The sequence below is a fragment of the Pagrus major genome, chromosome 13, assembly GCF_040436345.1.
Source record: "Pagrus major chromosome 13, Pma_NU_1.0".
NCBI classification, from domain to species: Eukaryota; Metazoa; Chordata; class Actinopteri; order Spariformes; family Sparidae; genus Pagrus; species Pagrus major.
The window spans coordinates 19143653-19159174 of record NC_133227.1 but is presented as its reverse complement, the minus strand read 5'-3'; positions in this window follow the sequence as shown (position 1 = coordinate 19159174).

Here is a 15522-nt window from a genome sequence, read left to right as displayed (position 1 = left end):
AATGCGCAAAATGTCACAAACCTACATTTTCGAACTCCTCACAGGCAATTTCACCAATTTGCACCAAACTTTGCACACAGCATCTGTGGACGTTCCTGACAAAAAGTTATCAAAAGAATTTTGATATTCCAAAGAATACTCAAGTTATTAAATAACAACTTCCTGTAGATTACAGTCAAAAGAGGAAGTGTTGCATATATCCACATTGGTGTGTCCAAATGACGTGAAACTCAGGACAGTACTTCCCCATGAGCCCCTAAGACTCTGTGCAAAATCTTGGCCCATGACCACTAGGTGGCGCTATTTAAATTGAAGTATTTTATATCTCGACATTGGTTGGTCGGATTAACACAAAACTTGGTACACTGATTGCCAATGGCCTCCTGAGGACAGCTGACGAAGGTGTTACCGATCTGACAATAGGTGGCGCTCTGGTGGCAATTTCATTTTATAATTGGCACTGTGCCCACACCATAACACTTATGGATATGAAACTGATTGGGGTGGTATAGACTGGCATCTGTAACTCACACACCAAAAATCACCAGCAGGTGGCGCTATTATCAACACAATACCGTTTTTGGCTATCAGTTAAGACATGCGCGCACAATAACGGGGCAATGGGTCCGGGTAAGGAGCACGCCCCGACGGCAGCACGCCCCGACCCGCGTGGCCTGCGAGGGCCCGTTCATCGCTGCTTGCAGCTTTAATTATTATTTTTTTTTTTTTTTTTTTTCTTTGTCCAAAATGATCGCATTTTTCACTGCCTGAACATACCCCAAAACTCACCAAACTTGGAATATAGATCAGACCTGGCGAAAAATTTTATAATCTGTTGTCGTTTTGAATTTTCACCACTAGGTGGCGCTACTATCAAGGAAAGTGTGTTTTGCCTAATAACTCCCACATACTTTGTCGCACGTTCAAAAACCTTATATCCACGCGTTCAGTGAATCCGGCTGAATCTCCTGATATAGGCCACGCCCATTTCCGCCTACCGTTTTTTTTCGCTAGCTCGTAAAATGTCGCAAACCTACTTTTTCGAACTCCTCCCAGGCAATTTCACCGATTTTCACCAAACTTTGCACACAGCATCTGTGGACCCTTCTGACAAAAAGTTATTAAAAGAATTTTGATATGCCAAAGATTACTCAAGTTATTAAATAACAACTTCCTGTAAAATCGGGTCAAAACAGGAAGTGTTGCATATCTCCACATTGGTTTGTCCGAATGACGTGAAACTCAGGATACTACTTGCTTATGAGCCCCAAAGGCTCTGTGCAAAATTTTGGCCGACGACCACTAGGTGGCGCTATTTAAATTGAAGTATTTTATATCTCAACATCGCTTGGTTGGATGAACACAAAACTTGGTACACTCATTGCCAATGCCCTCCTGAGCATAGCTGACAAAGGGGTTATTGATCTGACACTAGGTGGCGCTCTGGTGGCAGTTTCATTTTATAATTGGCACTGTGCCCACACTATAACACTTATGGATATGAAATTCATAGGGGTGGTATAGACTGGCCCCTGTAACTCACACACCAAAAATGACCAGCAGGTGGCGCTATTATCAAGAAAAAAAGTTTTTTGCTAATTACTCCCACATAATATGGTGCACATTGTTAAACATTATATCTACGTGTTCCCTGAATACAGCCGAACAGTGTGATGTAGGCCACGCCCACGTTCGCACTGAATTTCCATTTGCAAATTCGCCAAATGTTGCAAACCTACTTTTTCGAACTCCTCCCAGGCAATTTTTCCAATTTGCACCAAACTTTGCACGCAGCATCTCTGGACCCTCCTGACAAAAAGTTATTAAAAGAAATGTGCTAGTCCACAGAACGCCCAAAATATAAAACAACAATTTCCTGCGCATTGTGGTCAAACAGACATTCTTGTGTATCTTGATGAAATACAGTCCGATCAACACAAAACTTTTGGCAATTGTGTTCCATGGCACGATGAGCATTTCTACAAAATTTCATGCAAATCGACCAATAGGTGGCGCTTTTATTGCTAAATGACGAAATGACAGCTTGACTGCCTTCACTTTCATTTCCTCAATGGAAGTTGTTGCAAGTACAAGCCCCGACAGCAGCATGTCACGACAGCAGCATGTAACAACGGCAGCATGTAACGACGGCAGCATGCCGCGACGGCAGCACGCCCCGACCCGCGTGGACTGCGAGGGCCCGTTCATCGCTGCTTGCAGCTTTAATTTATTATTTGTTTTTTTTTTTCTTCTGCCAAAATGATCGCATTTTTCACTGCCTGAACATACCCCAAAACTCATCAAACTTGGAATATATGTCACACCTGGTGAAAAATTTTATAATCTGGTGTCGTTGTGAATTTTCACCACTAGGTGGCGCTGTAATCAAGGAAAGTGTGTTTTGGCTAATAACTCCCACATACTTTGTCGCACATTCAAAAACCTTATATCCACGCATGCAGTGAATTGTGCTGAATCTCCTGATATAGGCCACGCCCATTTCCGCCTAGCGTTTTTTTTCGCTAGCTCGCGAAATGTCAAAAACCTACTTTTTCGAACTCCTCCCAGGCAATTTCACTGATTTGCACCAAACTTTGCACACAGCATCTGTGGACCCTCCTGACAAAAAGTTATTAAAAGAATTATGATATTCCAAAGAATACTCAAGTTATTAAATAACAACTTCCTGTAGATTACAGTCCAAACAGGAAGTGTTGCATATCTCCACATTGGTGTGTCCAAATGACCTCAAACTCAGGATACTACTTCCACATGAGCCCCTTATGCTCTGTGCAAAATTTTGGTCGATGACCACTAGGTGGCGCTCTTTAAATTGAAGTATTTTATATCTCAACATCGGTTGGTCGGATGAACACAAAACTTGGTACACTCATTGCCACTGCCCTCCTGAGGAAAGCTGACAAAGGGGTTACCGATCTGACACTAGGTGGCGCTCTGGTGGCAGTTTCATTTTATATTTGGCACTGTGCCCACACCATAACACTTATGGATCTGAAATTCATAGGGGTGGTATAGACTGGCCCCTGTAACTCACACACCAAAAATGACCAGCAGGTGGCGCTATTATCAAGAAAAAACGTTTTTTGCTAATTACTCCCACATAATATGGTGCACATTGTTAAACATTATATCTATATGTTCCCTGAATACAGCTGAACCGTCTGATGTAGGCCACGCCCACGTTCGCACTGAATTTCCATTCGCAAATTCGCCAAATGTCGCAAACCTACTTTTTCGAACTCCTCCCAGGCAATTTTTCCAATTTGCACCAAACTTTGCACACAGCATCTGTGGAGTCCCCTGACAAAAAGTTATTAAAAGAATTGTGATAGTCTAAAGAACGACCAAAATATAAACAACAATTTCCTGCACGTTGTGGTAAACCACACAGTCTTGCATATCTTGATGAAATACAGTCCGATTAACACAAAACTTTTTTGATTTGTCTTCCATGCCCACATGAAGGTTTGTGCCAAATTCGGTGCATATCCACCAATAGGTGGCGCTTTTATTGCTAAATGACGAAATGACAGCTTGACTGCCTTCACTTTCATTTCCTCAATGGCAGTTGTTGCAAGTAGAAGCCCCGACAGCAGCATGTCGCGACAGCAGCATGCCCCGACAGCAGCGCGCCCCGACAGCAGCACGCCCCGACGCGCGTGGACTGCGAGGGCCCGTTCATCGCTGCTTGCAGCTTTAATTAACATTGTATTTCATATTGTGTAGAAATAAAAAAGGACACGTACCTACTTCTCAACAAAAATATCTCGTATTTCTTGCTCCAAACATGGCTGGAAATTGTCCCGAGGTCTCCTTAAAAACTGCAAACTAATGGTGAAAGAACCTCAACGTGTGAACAGACACTGAGAATGTCCCAGTTCTTAATCGATAGAACTGATATCTACTGCCTTTGAGATGTTGGATGGATGAATGCATAGATGGCACTTAGAAATGGTTATTCCCTCTAGTAAATAACAACCTTAGTCTTTATGGTGCAACATAAACTGAGTTCAAAATCATGCACTTTATTAACCTGGCAAAAGGCAAACTATCACAGCCTCAGGACAGACAGAGTGTAAGAAATGTTCTGGATCAAAGTGATGTTTCCTGTGTGGAAAAGAAGTTTGACTGTAATAACAGAGTAAAAACTTTAATTGACACAGGAATCCACTGGCAAACTTCTCATCATGGCAGCAAGTGCAGCTCCTTAATGAAAGGAGATCTACTGAAAACAACTTTAAATATTAAACAAGCAATCCCTCAGCAATCAGTAGCACAGTTGTTGGAAAAAGGAAGTGTAAACACACTTTGAGAATCCTGGTGGTTCACAGCTCGCTAAACAGCAGGCAAAAAAACAGGCATCATGAATATTTGCTTTTATCAATACATTGAAATAAGCTCATTAAATGTTTGATTAAAAAAATGTTCAACACAACTTTCCCACTGATTACATTTTGACTTGTCAAATTTAAAGCAACATGATGTAGAAATTGCCATTTTATGCGATGCAGCCCCCACAGTTTTTGAGTGCAAGGGTTAGCACAATACAAATCCCAGGTGTGTAACAATTTGTCAGATGTAATGGAGGTGCTAACCTCAAACAAAAGTCATTATGTCCTCACAATGTCATAACATATCTTTAAGAAAACATCTGTCTCCATTCTAATCTGCTTTCAGACCTCAGCACAGTATTTTTTCCGACACTTCTGTAGTTATTAATAATATAGTCTCAGCTTTAGACAACAAAAACAAACTGTTGCTCTTTTTGCCCATTTAACGAAAGCTTTTGACAGAGCAGACCACTCTCTGCTTTTACAGACTTTCTTCTTTCAAGTTTGACGACAAGCTGTTTGTGATTTCAGAATTATCTCTGACAGACTGCAGCGTGTTAAATTAGGTAACATCCAGTCCTCCTTTCTCCCCATTACAAAGGTAGTTCCACAAGGCTCCGTTCTTCGGTCTTATTCACCATTTACATAAATAATATTAACTCTTCATTACATAGTTGCAATATCCATCTTTAGACTGATGATACTCCAGCGCAGATTCTATTCATACCACCATTTGAAAATCTACAGCTATCATTTAACCATCTTCAAAAACACTTCTGTGACTTAAAACTGGTCCTAAACTGTGCAAAAACAAAATGGATGTTTTCCAATGCAAGAAATAATAGTAGCACTATCTACTAGTAGTAGATAGTGCTGAAATTCCTTCTGTTGATAACATAATAATAGAGAGCAATATTTTAAATATATAGGTGAATATATTGTTGAGGCAGTTTTCCTCTCTGGACTGCATTATGGGGATGTTATCTATGGCTGGTGTAGGAGATACACTAATAATAACCACCTCCGTTATTTTGTCTATTTGAATAATCCGGAGGTAATTAATCAAATTCGACTGGACAAGTTTAACTTGTATCAATTCTAATCAATTTCAGATCAATTTATTCAATCTCATATATGAAGAAGTGAATTCTACACATATCCATCGGTTCTCCACATTAAAAACAAACCTGCACAGACAACGACATACGGTTAAATATGTTTATTGACTAAATAATTCAGGTTAAATAAATGAAATGGCAATTTAAATGAATAACACAGGTAACAGGAAATGTGAAATAACTAAGTAATGGGTTATTAGTGGAATATGGGCTGATGGTGAGATTACGAGTTAGGTTGAAGCATTTAAAGGTTACGGGAGTAATTTTTAATACTAACGAGACCCTAACCGAATTTCTCTTAAGCTAAAAGATATGAATCAGAGCCATAGACCATCTCATGTATCATGTGTGAATCCAGCTGTTGTGAGTGATGGAGAGCCTACTTTCTTAGCAGAATGGTTGAGTCCGCGGCGGCGGATTCCCTCGGGTGATTTGCGACTCAAGCTGGCAGTCCCGGTCCAATGGCCGGGGGTCAGCTCGTCCGGTATCAGTCGGTTGGGCACCTCGGTCCGTTGTCTTAGGAAGAGGGCAGCTGGTCCCGTACCGATCCGGTGCAGATCTTGGCTCAATGCCCAGCGGGATGGTACCGTTAGCGAGCGCTGGGGGCTTGTCACAGAGTCTGTCTTTCGTTGGAAACCGCTTGCACGGTCTCGGACACAGCTGTAGTGTCGTGATGATGATTGTGATAAAGATGTTCTTCTTCGTTTCTTCGAGTGGTTCTCAGGCTCTGACTTTGTAAACTAAATTTAACTTCTTGAATAAAATAACTGAGGATGATACGTTGATCAGGTGGATCTTCCGTTGTTAGTTAATGCAAGGTAATCTAAATTAAGTTCACTTCTTCAAAAGCGGGTTACGATACTTAACGGTATAAAACAAATTAAAACAGAACTTTGTTCTGGTACAAACTTAATAAAAGAAGCTAATCAATACTGCGAAAAATATAAAATGAGAAAAATCAACGCATGAGCACTTCTGATGAGATCGCTGTCTTGGAGCGTGTTTCAAAGTAAAGTAAAGAGCTTCAAAATAAGTTACAAAAGAAAAACTTAAACAAAAATTAAAACTGAACTAAAAACTGAACACTGAACTAAAAACTAAAAACTAAAAACTGACTCGAGAGACGTGATCTCTCCGTTTTATTATTCGCAAATCGAGGCGTGTCTAGGCGGGGCTTACCGGCTTTTGTCTCCAAGATTTAAACGTTACAAAACAGTGCTTCACCTTCTCACAGATTCTCACCATGGCTTAATAGATGTACGTTGTCTATCATGAAAATGATTATGACGTGATTAAACATTAATTATACATATTCAGCTTAATACTTGTTAAAACAAAGACATATCAGAGTCATTTACTGGTTATAACCATGAACATATTAAACAGAATATTTCTCGTCCAACTGCATCAGGACTCACCATCAGGAGGTGCTGTGGTTCCACCGAACACAGTACAGATTAAACATTAAAACTTGATTTCAGTCAATCTTAATCGTAGAGAAACGGGAGAAAGATCAGTTTTATGAGCTTCTCTTACTGATTCTTAATGTGTTAGAAATGAGATTGTGAGATACTGACTTAATGGTTAATTAGAAATGGTCTGAAATCTGGAAGAATACAGAGGCCATTTGAATGGAATGTGACCAGATAGCATCCAGATGTGTCGTAAATTACAGAAGACAGAGTAACAGCATAGAAAAACACGTCAGAAGGTGTCCGATGTCCACTCTGTGAGTGTTTGTGGATCAGAAGTCATAGAGAGAGAGAGAGAGGGAGAGATCAGACATGTTACTTAATTTCCAAAGGTAAAGACATTGTATTAACACATTCTGATGACCAGTTCGTTCGTCCCTCCTGGTGAACTGGCACAGGACTCAACATGACCTGTGTGAGGAGTATTTGTTCAAAAGGGGAAAGAGAGTTCAGAAATGGGAGAGAAGTTCATCCAAAGGCTTTGGGTTGTAAATTAATTAAACTGTCCTCATTTGAAGTCTTTATGGTCCAGGAGAACACTATCCTCTCTGCCAGGAGATAAGATGGTCAGCCTGGAAGACGCCTCCTTCCTGTAAATCTTCTTCATCCAGATGAAAAGGGTTAACAAGAACAACAGGGCCTCAAGCTAATGCAGAGGCGATGGGCACATGTTCCTACACTGGCCAGTACCACTCTCAATCCACTAGATGCATTATATCACTCTGCCTTGAGATTCATTACTGATGGTGATAGTTATAGGACACATCACTGTCTACTGTATCAAAAAAATGGCTTGTCTGCTGTGTCAGTAAGAAGGGATTAACTACGGTGGCCCTGAAGGGCAAACAACAATGACAAAAAGAAAAACACAACCACAAAAACACAACAACGTTAACAAAAACAACAACGACATTAACCTATTCCACCCCAAAGCTGATTTGTTACTATAAACTTTAACATAAGATAGTATGTAAAACATGCTGGAGTACTACCTCAAAGAAGCCAATATGCGTGCAAACGTATTTAATAGGCTACTCTATAATAAGAGTAAGCACAACTACAAGCCAAGTATACTTAATGTCACGCTCCGGCCGAGGACCCACCCTCCTTAGTTGGTTTCCCCCTGCCTGCCCGTGTACCGATCTCTGCCTGCTTTTGACTCCTGGATTTTTTGCCCAAGCCCTGCCTGCATTTTTGCCAGAGTTTTTTGGATTTTCCAAGTTTGACCTTTTTCTTCTGTGGCCTGTGCCTGGCTTGAACTGCCTATGTTTGATGAACTGCCTTTGTTTGATGAACAGTAAATAAATTGCCTAACCATCATTCTGCTCCTGAGTCTGCTTCTGGGTCCACAAACTTTTCCGGCCTCACCGGCCCTGACAATAGGGGCAAAATTAAAAGCTTTCAGAGTCTGAAGAGGGAATGTGGCTTGGAGGTCTATGATCAATTTAGGTATTTTCAAGTTAGAGATTTCTTTGAGAAAGAAATAAAACCAGATCTTCCCCAGGAGCTGAATAAAGTGACTGTAACACTGTGTAATGCATATAGAAATAATACTGGGAGTGATTTCAGCATTGTACCAGGGTCTAGAGAAGAACAGAGGAGCCTCTGTATATTCGAGACAGATGGATAAAAGAGAGTAAAATACCACTAACTGAAGAGGACTGGTTTAACATATGTGATGTACAGTGAACCATCACCAGCTCCAGGATGTGGAAAGAATTTTGCTGGAAAAATATAATCAGGTTCTTCATTACTCCTAAAACAAAAAGCACATTTTTTTATATACACAGCAAACATGCTGGGGACGGTGTGGGGAGCAGAACGCAGATCATACTCATGTATTTTGGGAATGTACTAAAATGAGAAATTATTGGAATGATGTATGGGTGGAATTACAAAAAATACTGGGATATGAACTACCAAAGTCATGTGAGATTTTATACTTGTGTAACCTGACAAGGGAAAATGTGCAAAGTGAGGACAGATACCTGGTCAAAATACTATTAGCTGCTAAGAAGGCAATCACCAGAAAGTGGTGTAGAGAGGACTCTCCCACCCTGGAGAACTGGTTGGACACAGTTGACGGGATCCTCGACATGGAAAGACTTTCTCATATATTGAGATTCCAACAAGCTGAATTTAATTTGAAATGGGACAAATGGACAGAGTACAAGTCTCACTACAGAGACACCACTGGAGACTGAATAGTACACTACAACTTAAAGGAATAATGTGCCTATTCACTTCCTTGCCAACAGAAAAGTTTGATACCTCTGGTATCGTTAAGCTACAACCAGGAGCTGTTAGCAGTGGAAGCAGGGGAACAAAGGTGGCCTGGCTCTGGTCAGGTAAATGGTTTGCCAGCCTACCAGCACTTTTTAAACTCATTAATTAACACATTATACATTACATTACATTAAAAAAGAAAAATTGTGGGAAGTCACTGCACCCAGCCAAGACATCCAAGTTCAGGACAACCCTATGTAGAACATCAACTTGACCGTTTTATTATTTTTTTAAAATGTATTTGACCTTTATTCAACTGGACATTTCATTAATACATATTCACACTTTCAATGGTAGACTGGTACAATGCAAAGCCTCTTGAGGTAAAGGGAGTAGGGGCCAAAAAGAAAATATAAGAAGTTAAAAAGGAACAGTATACATCAAAAAATTCCAACACACCCACAACTCACAAACAAGCACGTGACACATGCATAACATAAATGGCAAACAGCCTAGCATGTAACCAACAGGCACATAGCTAGCAGACAAATGCTTATGACAATACAAACAAAGAACAACAGAGTATCATTCATATGCAGTATATTTTGATTAAGCAAATCAAAGCAGCAGCAGAAGAAGTTAATAAATATGCATGAGACAACAATGAGCAGCAGACACACAAGGGTTGGGTGAGTTGCGAAACAGCTGCATGCTTGAGTAAGAATGTCCATATTGAGTTCCTGAAAGATGACTTAGTAATGCTGTTTAAGTGTTTTTTGTAGATCATTCAAGTCTCTGGCTACAACAGACTGAAACGATGACAGACCTATCACAAATATTCTCTTAGCTGCTCCATATTTAATGGACAGATATAGGAGTGGTACTGATCTCCTATTTAACTCAAATTTGCCCAAAATATCCAAGTCTTCCACAGGGGTGGAATGTAATCAAGTACATACAGTGGTGCTTGAAAGTTTGTGAACCCATTAGAATTTTCTATATTTCTGCATGAATATGACCTAAAACATCATCAGATTTTCACACAAGTCCTAAAAGTAGATAAAGAGAACCCAATTAAACAAATGAGACAAAAATATTGAATTGTTTCCCGGGAATGGGCCACAGCCAGGTCTATGCCTAATAAATGAGTCCTGCAGTGTTTGCAGCACCTCGTTGATGCGGTTGACCAGCATTTTCTCATCTCTCACTGCAACTAAAGGGTGATCATTGGTGTAGCGTTCTGAGGAGAAACTATTTCAGGATTCCCGGGAGCTCAAACTTTCCCCTGGATCCGTTCTACTTTGTCGTGACACACCAAGCCCGGTATTTGTCTTGTGGTGCAACAAATCAGAAAAGCACCCATAGCGATTCATGCGGCCCTGGCTCATTTGGAGGAGAGCTGAATGGTCCTCTGGTCTGACCTCACAGAATTTCATGTCCGGGTGCTGCCAGGAAAACCGATGAAAATGACTTCTGTCAGCCGCGATGATGGGGAGGCCCAGGGGAAAACATGAAGCTGTGGGTCGCGTCACTGTTGGTGTTGAAGTGAGGCTGGGGAACAGTGAACTTTCTGGCTGCGTTATCTGCGTTGTCTGCATCTCTAGACATGCCCGAAGTTCTCTGATCTGTTCCTTCTGTCTCTGGCTCTCCGCGCTCTCTCTCTGGCTCTCCTCTCTCCAGGCTTTCATCTCCTCTCTCAAGGCTGCCATCTGCACCCCCAATGCCTCTGCTTGCCTCTTCTCTGCGTTACACTCCTTTGTTCTTTGTGCAAGCAGCGCAGACATGCTCTTTCTTGCGTTGTGGTGCTGGACAGATTTTATTTTAGCAGCCTGTAATTTTAAGTAGAGACAGGTATTTATAGAAATAAGTCAGTGTCCACAACATCCATATTCCTATACCCAAACATGAATTGAATGAAATAGACTACAGAAGCAGAAACTTTTTTGAGCCATATGGTATCTTACCGCTTTTTTGGCCACAAAATGCTTGGCTGGTGGCGGTGTCCCCGCTGTCTGTTTTCCAGCAGTAGGCCTCTGTAAATAAAGATACAAGGAAATTAGAACCCATGTATAGGCTACTGTATATGTGGAATAGATATGTTAACATATTGCATTGTATAGGTTATAGTAATCTCGTTACCGCTTTTTCTGCACGCTTGGCTGGAGGTGCCTTGAAAGTTGACTTCCTGGTTGGCCTGGTGCCTGGTCCGTAGAATCTGACTCCTTACAGCATTGCAAGGATCAACCTGCAAACCAGTGAGCTCACCATGAGCATGCGGAAGAAAGGTTGGCTGACGAGCGATATCGTTAAACATCTGGCGAACATGGGAGTCAAGGCTTCTATGAGGACAGTCCAGCATCACTGCCGAAAAACAATGATTAAGAGGAACAAAAGGCGTGTTAACTGATGAGGTAAAATTGCAGTAAATGGAAAACACAGCTTGCAATTAAAATGTTTCTGTGTGTCCAATTGTTACCCAAAGGGGTGGATTATAGGAGTTAAGAATTAATGTAGTTTCTTTCTATCCAGTCAGGTGTTTGAAGTAATAGACTTCGCACTGAAGTAGCACGACGAGCTTTCGGCAGGAAAAGTAAAACTGCTCTTTCAAACGAGTCATAATAAGAGTATAATCTTCGAGTTGTGCTCAGTAAGAAAGGCCATGAAGAAACTTGGCTGGACATATGGCGAGACCAGGTAAAGGATCACACAAACACACACAAAACTTTCTCAAGCAGGAGAGGATGGTCGCATAATATATCCTTCGTAACATTATGATTATGATCATTCATATTTCGGTTACAGAACAAATCCAATGACCCGTGAGAAGAACGCAGAGCTGTGTTTGAGGCAAGTGCAGGAGTGGAAAGCAGCTCAGCATTAGGCTGGTTTCAGACCAAATCCAGCAGTGCGGCGAAAATGCAGGTCTTCCAATTTTAACGAGGGTAGTCCGCTTTGGCTGCAGCAGCGCATGTGAGAAATGCAGCCCGACGTCAGGATCCGGTGGCTAATCAGACAAGATGCCGATCAGACTATGACTGAAGCCACAGTGGAGTGTAAAGTAATGTGTTGTGTGTATTCAGCTTAGGATCGGCATGTTTAACCTACTGTGGCGGGTCAGTAGCAGGGCATGTTATTTAGAATGGATAAATACTACAGAGGGAGCACAAAGGACATCTCTCGAAGTAGCGTTAAGTTTCACTTTCACTTCAGTTCGGTCTTGTCCCCCTGTTTAAAACACAGTAATGATCTGCCTCATCCTGGTTGTTTGCTGTAATTTTTAATCTGTCAGTGAGGACAAATGATCATTAGCAGGACCAGCATGCCAGTAGCATAACAACATATCATTTCCATTTATATTTCCATTTCCATTTAGGGCATTTAGCTTTTGTCCAAAGCGACTTACAATAAGTACATTTGTCACAAGAAAGAAGCTACAACATATCACCGTCAATAAAGTAAGAATGAAAAAATAGAAACAATTTTCAAGCCTTCGTCTGAGCATAGTAGCTGCTATTTATCAAGGATACCTTAAGTACACAAGTGCTATGATTTAAGTGCTAAGGGTAAGAACATACAAGTGCATATACGTGTTTCTTTTTTTTTTTTTTTATTTATGTATTTTTTTGGGCGTGTTGCCACACCAACAGATTTGTTCTGAATTAATGCTTACGCTGCTACAGCAGCAGATAGAATTAATCATGTGACATCAGCAGTCCTCTGGTTGCCTGGCAACAACACGGTGAGGATAATAAGTGAGCTGTTTCCCCATGTTCAGTCATTTTGCTAAGCTAACTGTCTCCTGACTGTAGCTTCATATTGAATGGACAGATGTGAGGGTAATATCAGTGTTCTCATCCAGCTCTCAGCAAGAAAGTGAATAAGCATATTTTCTAAAATGTCAAACATTTTCTTATAGGATTTGTTTTGAGACCACACCATCGTTTAGCATAAAGGTAGTTTTATTTGAATTGGTAGAGGGCCTGATGAGGGTAGGGAAGGGGATCAAGGTAGGTGGATAAAGGAAAAGGGGGTCGAAGGTAGGAGGATTAAGGAAAAGGGGGGTCGAGTGCATTGGATGAACAGAAAGGGGAGGCGAGTATGTTGTATGAACGGAAAGGGGGGTTTAGTGCATTGGGCTATGGGAAGGAGGGGGTCGAGATCGGTGGATAAAGGGGGGGGGGGGGGGTCGAGATCAAGATGGAGGAGAGGGGATCATATAAGGTTGTAGAGTTTCTGGACCGTCTAGGAACCAGTGAGGTTGAGACTTAGAATGGGGGTACGTCTCGATTGATTTGCATGGCTTCATTATTCCTAAAAAGGTTTACTGGGATATGGGCTCGTCGGATATCAGAGTCGAGGAGACCGGCAGTTCAAGATTGTTTGCTGAGATGTGATGAAGAGATGGAAGAACTGGGGGTTTAGATGTGGATGGTGCTGAAAACAGAGGGACTGGTGAAGGGTGAGAATCCAAATCTTGTGCCAAGGATTTGAATTTCGGGAATAAGAAGTGAGGGAACTCATGCCACCAAGTGCGGTGATGATGACTGGATACGTTGACTTTGTGACTTTGAGGGCTGGTGCGAACGGCCAGGTTGAGGTGTCCAAGCAGGGAGAGGAGCTGGTGCTTAGTGCAGATGAATGAGGAGTTGGTGATAACGTTGATGCCTGGGTGGAAACCGAAAGTGGAAACGTGGGTGAGGAAGTGGACGAACTGACTGGTCAGGGTGGTGTTTTGAGCGGACTTTGAGGTGGTGATGTCGATGGGGGTTTAGAGGTATTGGCTTAGTCAGAGTGCGTGTTAGGTGGGGTTGTGAGGGCAAGTGGACCTGGTGTGGGCTCCGCCGCAGAAAGAGCAGGTGTGGAGAAAGCGGCAGCTAGATGCCTTGCAACCCAGGTTGTTGAAGTTATTGCAAACCATCCTGCCACCCTAGTAGAGGACTGGCCTCCCCCTTTTGAGGGGGAGGGAGGAGTTCAGGGCTAGAAAAGGAGGAAATTGGGGAAGACTGGCAGTGGACGAGCCCTGGCCTGAGGTGGCAGTGGCTGTGTGCGCATTGGTGTGGCTGGTAGTGGTTGCTGGAAAGGAGTAACTGGGGGTAGCCGCAGAAGCTATGTTAGTGGGGGGGAAAGGGCACAGGAAGAGAAAAGGGAAAGGATGCTGGGAAGGAGGGAAGCATGTGTTAGTGATGGTTGTGCAGCCTGTGGACACAGGGAAGAGAGGAATGAGGAAAAAAGGTTAGACAGGTGAGACACATGGGGATTAGGCACAGGGGAAGATACGACCTCTCTGCAGGGGCTGGAGGAGAACAACTAAATAGTCTATATCTTTTTAAATAAAGGAATGGCCTTGGACTCAGTGATGAACAGGCAGACAAAGGATCACAGTCTGATATATTATGAGATAGGAATAAATATTTTTAGTTGTAGGCACAATAGACCTATACCCTCTATTTTTTAGGCTATAATGGCATGACAAGACAAAAATCTATTTTTCTATGCCTTTTTATTTTAGTCCACAGAACAAGGAATGCATGGTCATATGTGATTCAAGAATGTAAGTTAAAGTGCACTCAGAGGATTAGGCTTCATCATTAGGCTACGAAATACAACTTATTTCAGTCACACAGAGACTGAACAAAGAACTTATAGGCTCAGCTATAAGACTATTAAACACATGCACAGCTTATATTAATAAAAAAAACAGCCTATATTGATATGGTGTGTGGCAATAAAAAAAAACAGCAATAAACGCTTCACTTTGGTCGGTAAAGCGGATTGCAACATGTTACATGACATAACTGTAGTAATATATTACTGAAATATTGTTAGTAACACATTATATTACTCCATTACCGCTAAATGAAATATATAATTGTAACCACCGTGTAACTGTACAGTGGCATTAACAAACTCAGAGGATTGACAGACTTTAAAGCCATGTTGGTTCCAAGGTTTGGGACTCCCTATAAATTTGGGGTACATCCCATTTCACGTAATTTGCACCCATGTATCCTTCACTTGCGCCTTAGTCCATTCCACCAAGGATTCATAGAGAGACGCGAGGAAACCATCTGAGGAGAGAGGAAACGAGGAAATATGTTTTAAGAGAAATGAGATGTCCTTTCCTCTGAGGTGTCACGTGAAGCAACAACTTTCTGATGATGGTTGCCAGCTGGAACAGCTGTCAGTTGGCTTTAACAGCTGTAGAGACGTCAGATGAATTTGTCTGCACACAGCTCCTTGCCAAAAATGCATGTAGCCATTTAAACATTATCTATATATTTTTTTAATAATAACACAAAACTAACAATTGTCGAGGTATTTAAACAATCAATAAAGTTCAACTTTATTGATTGC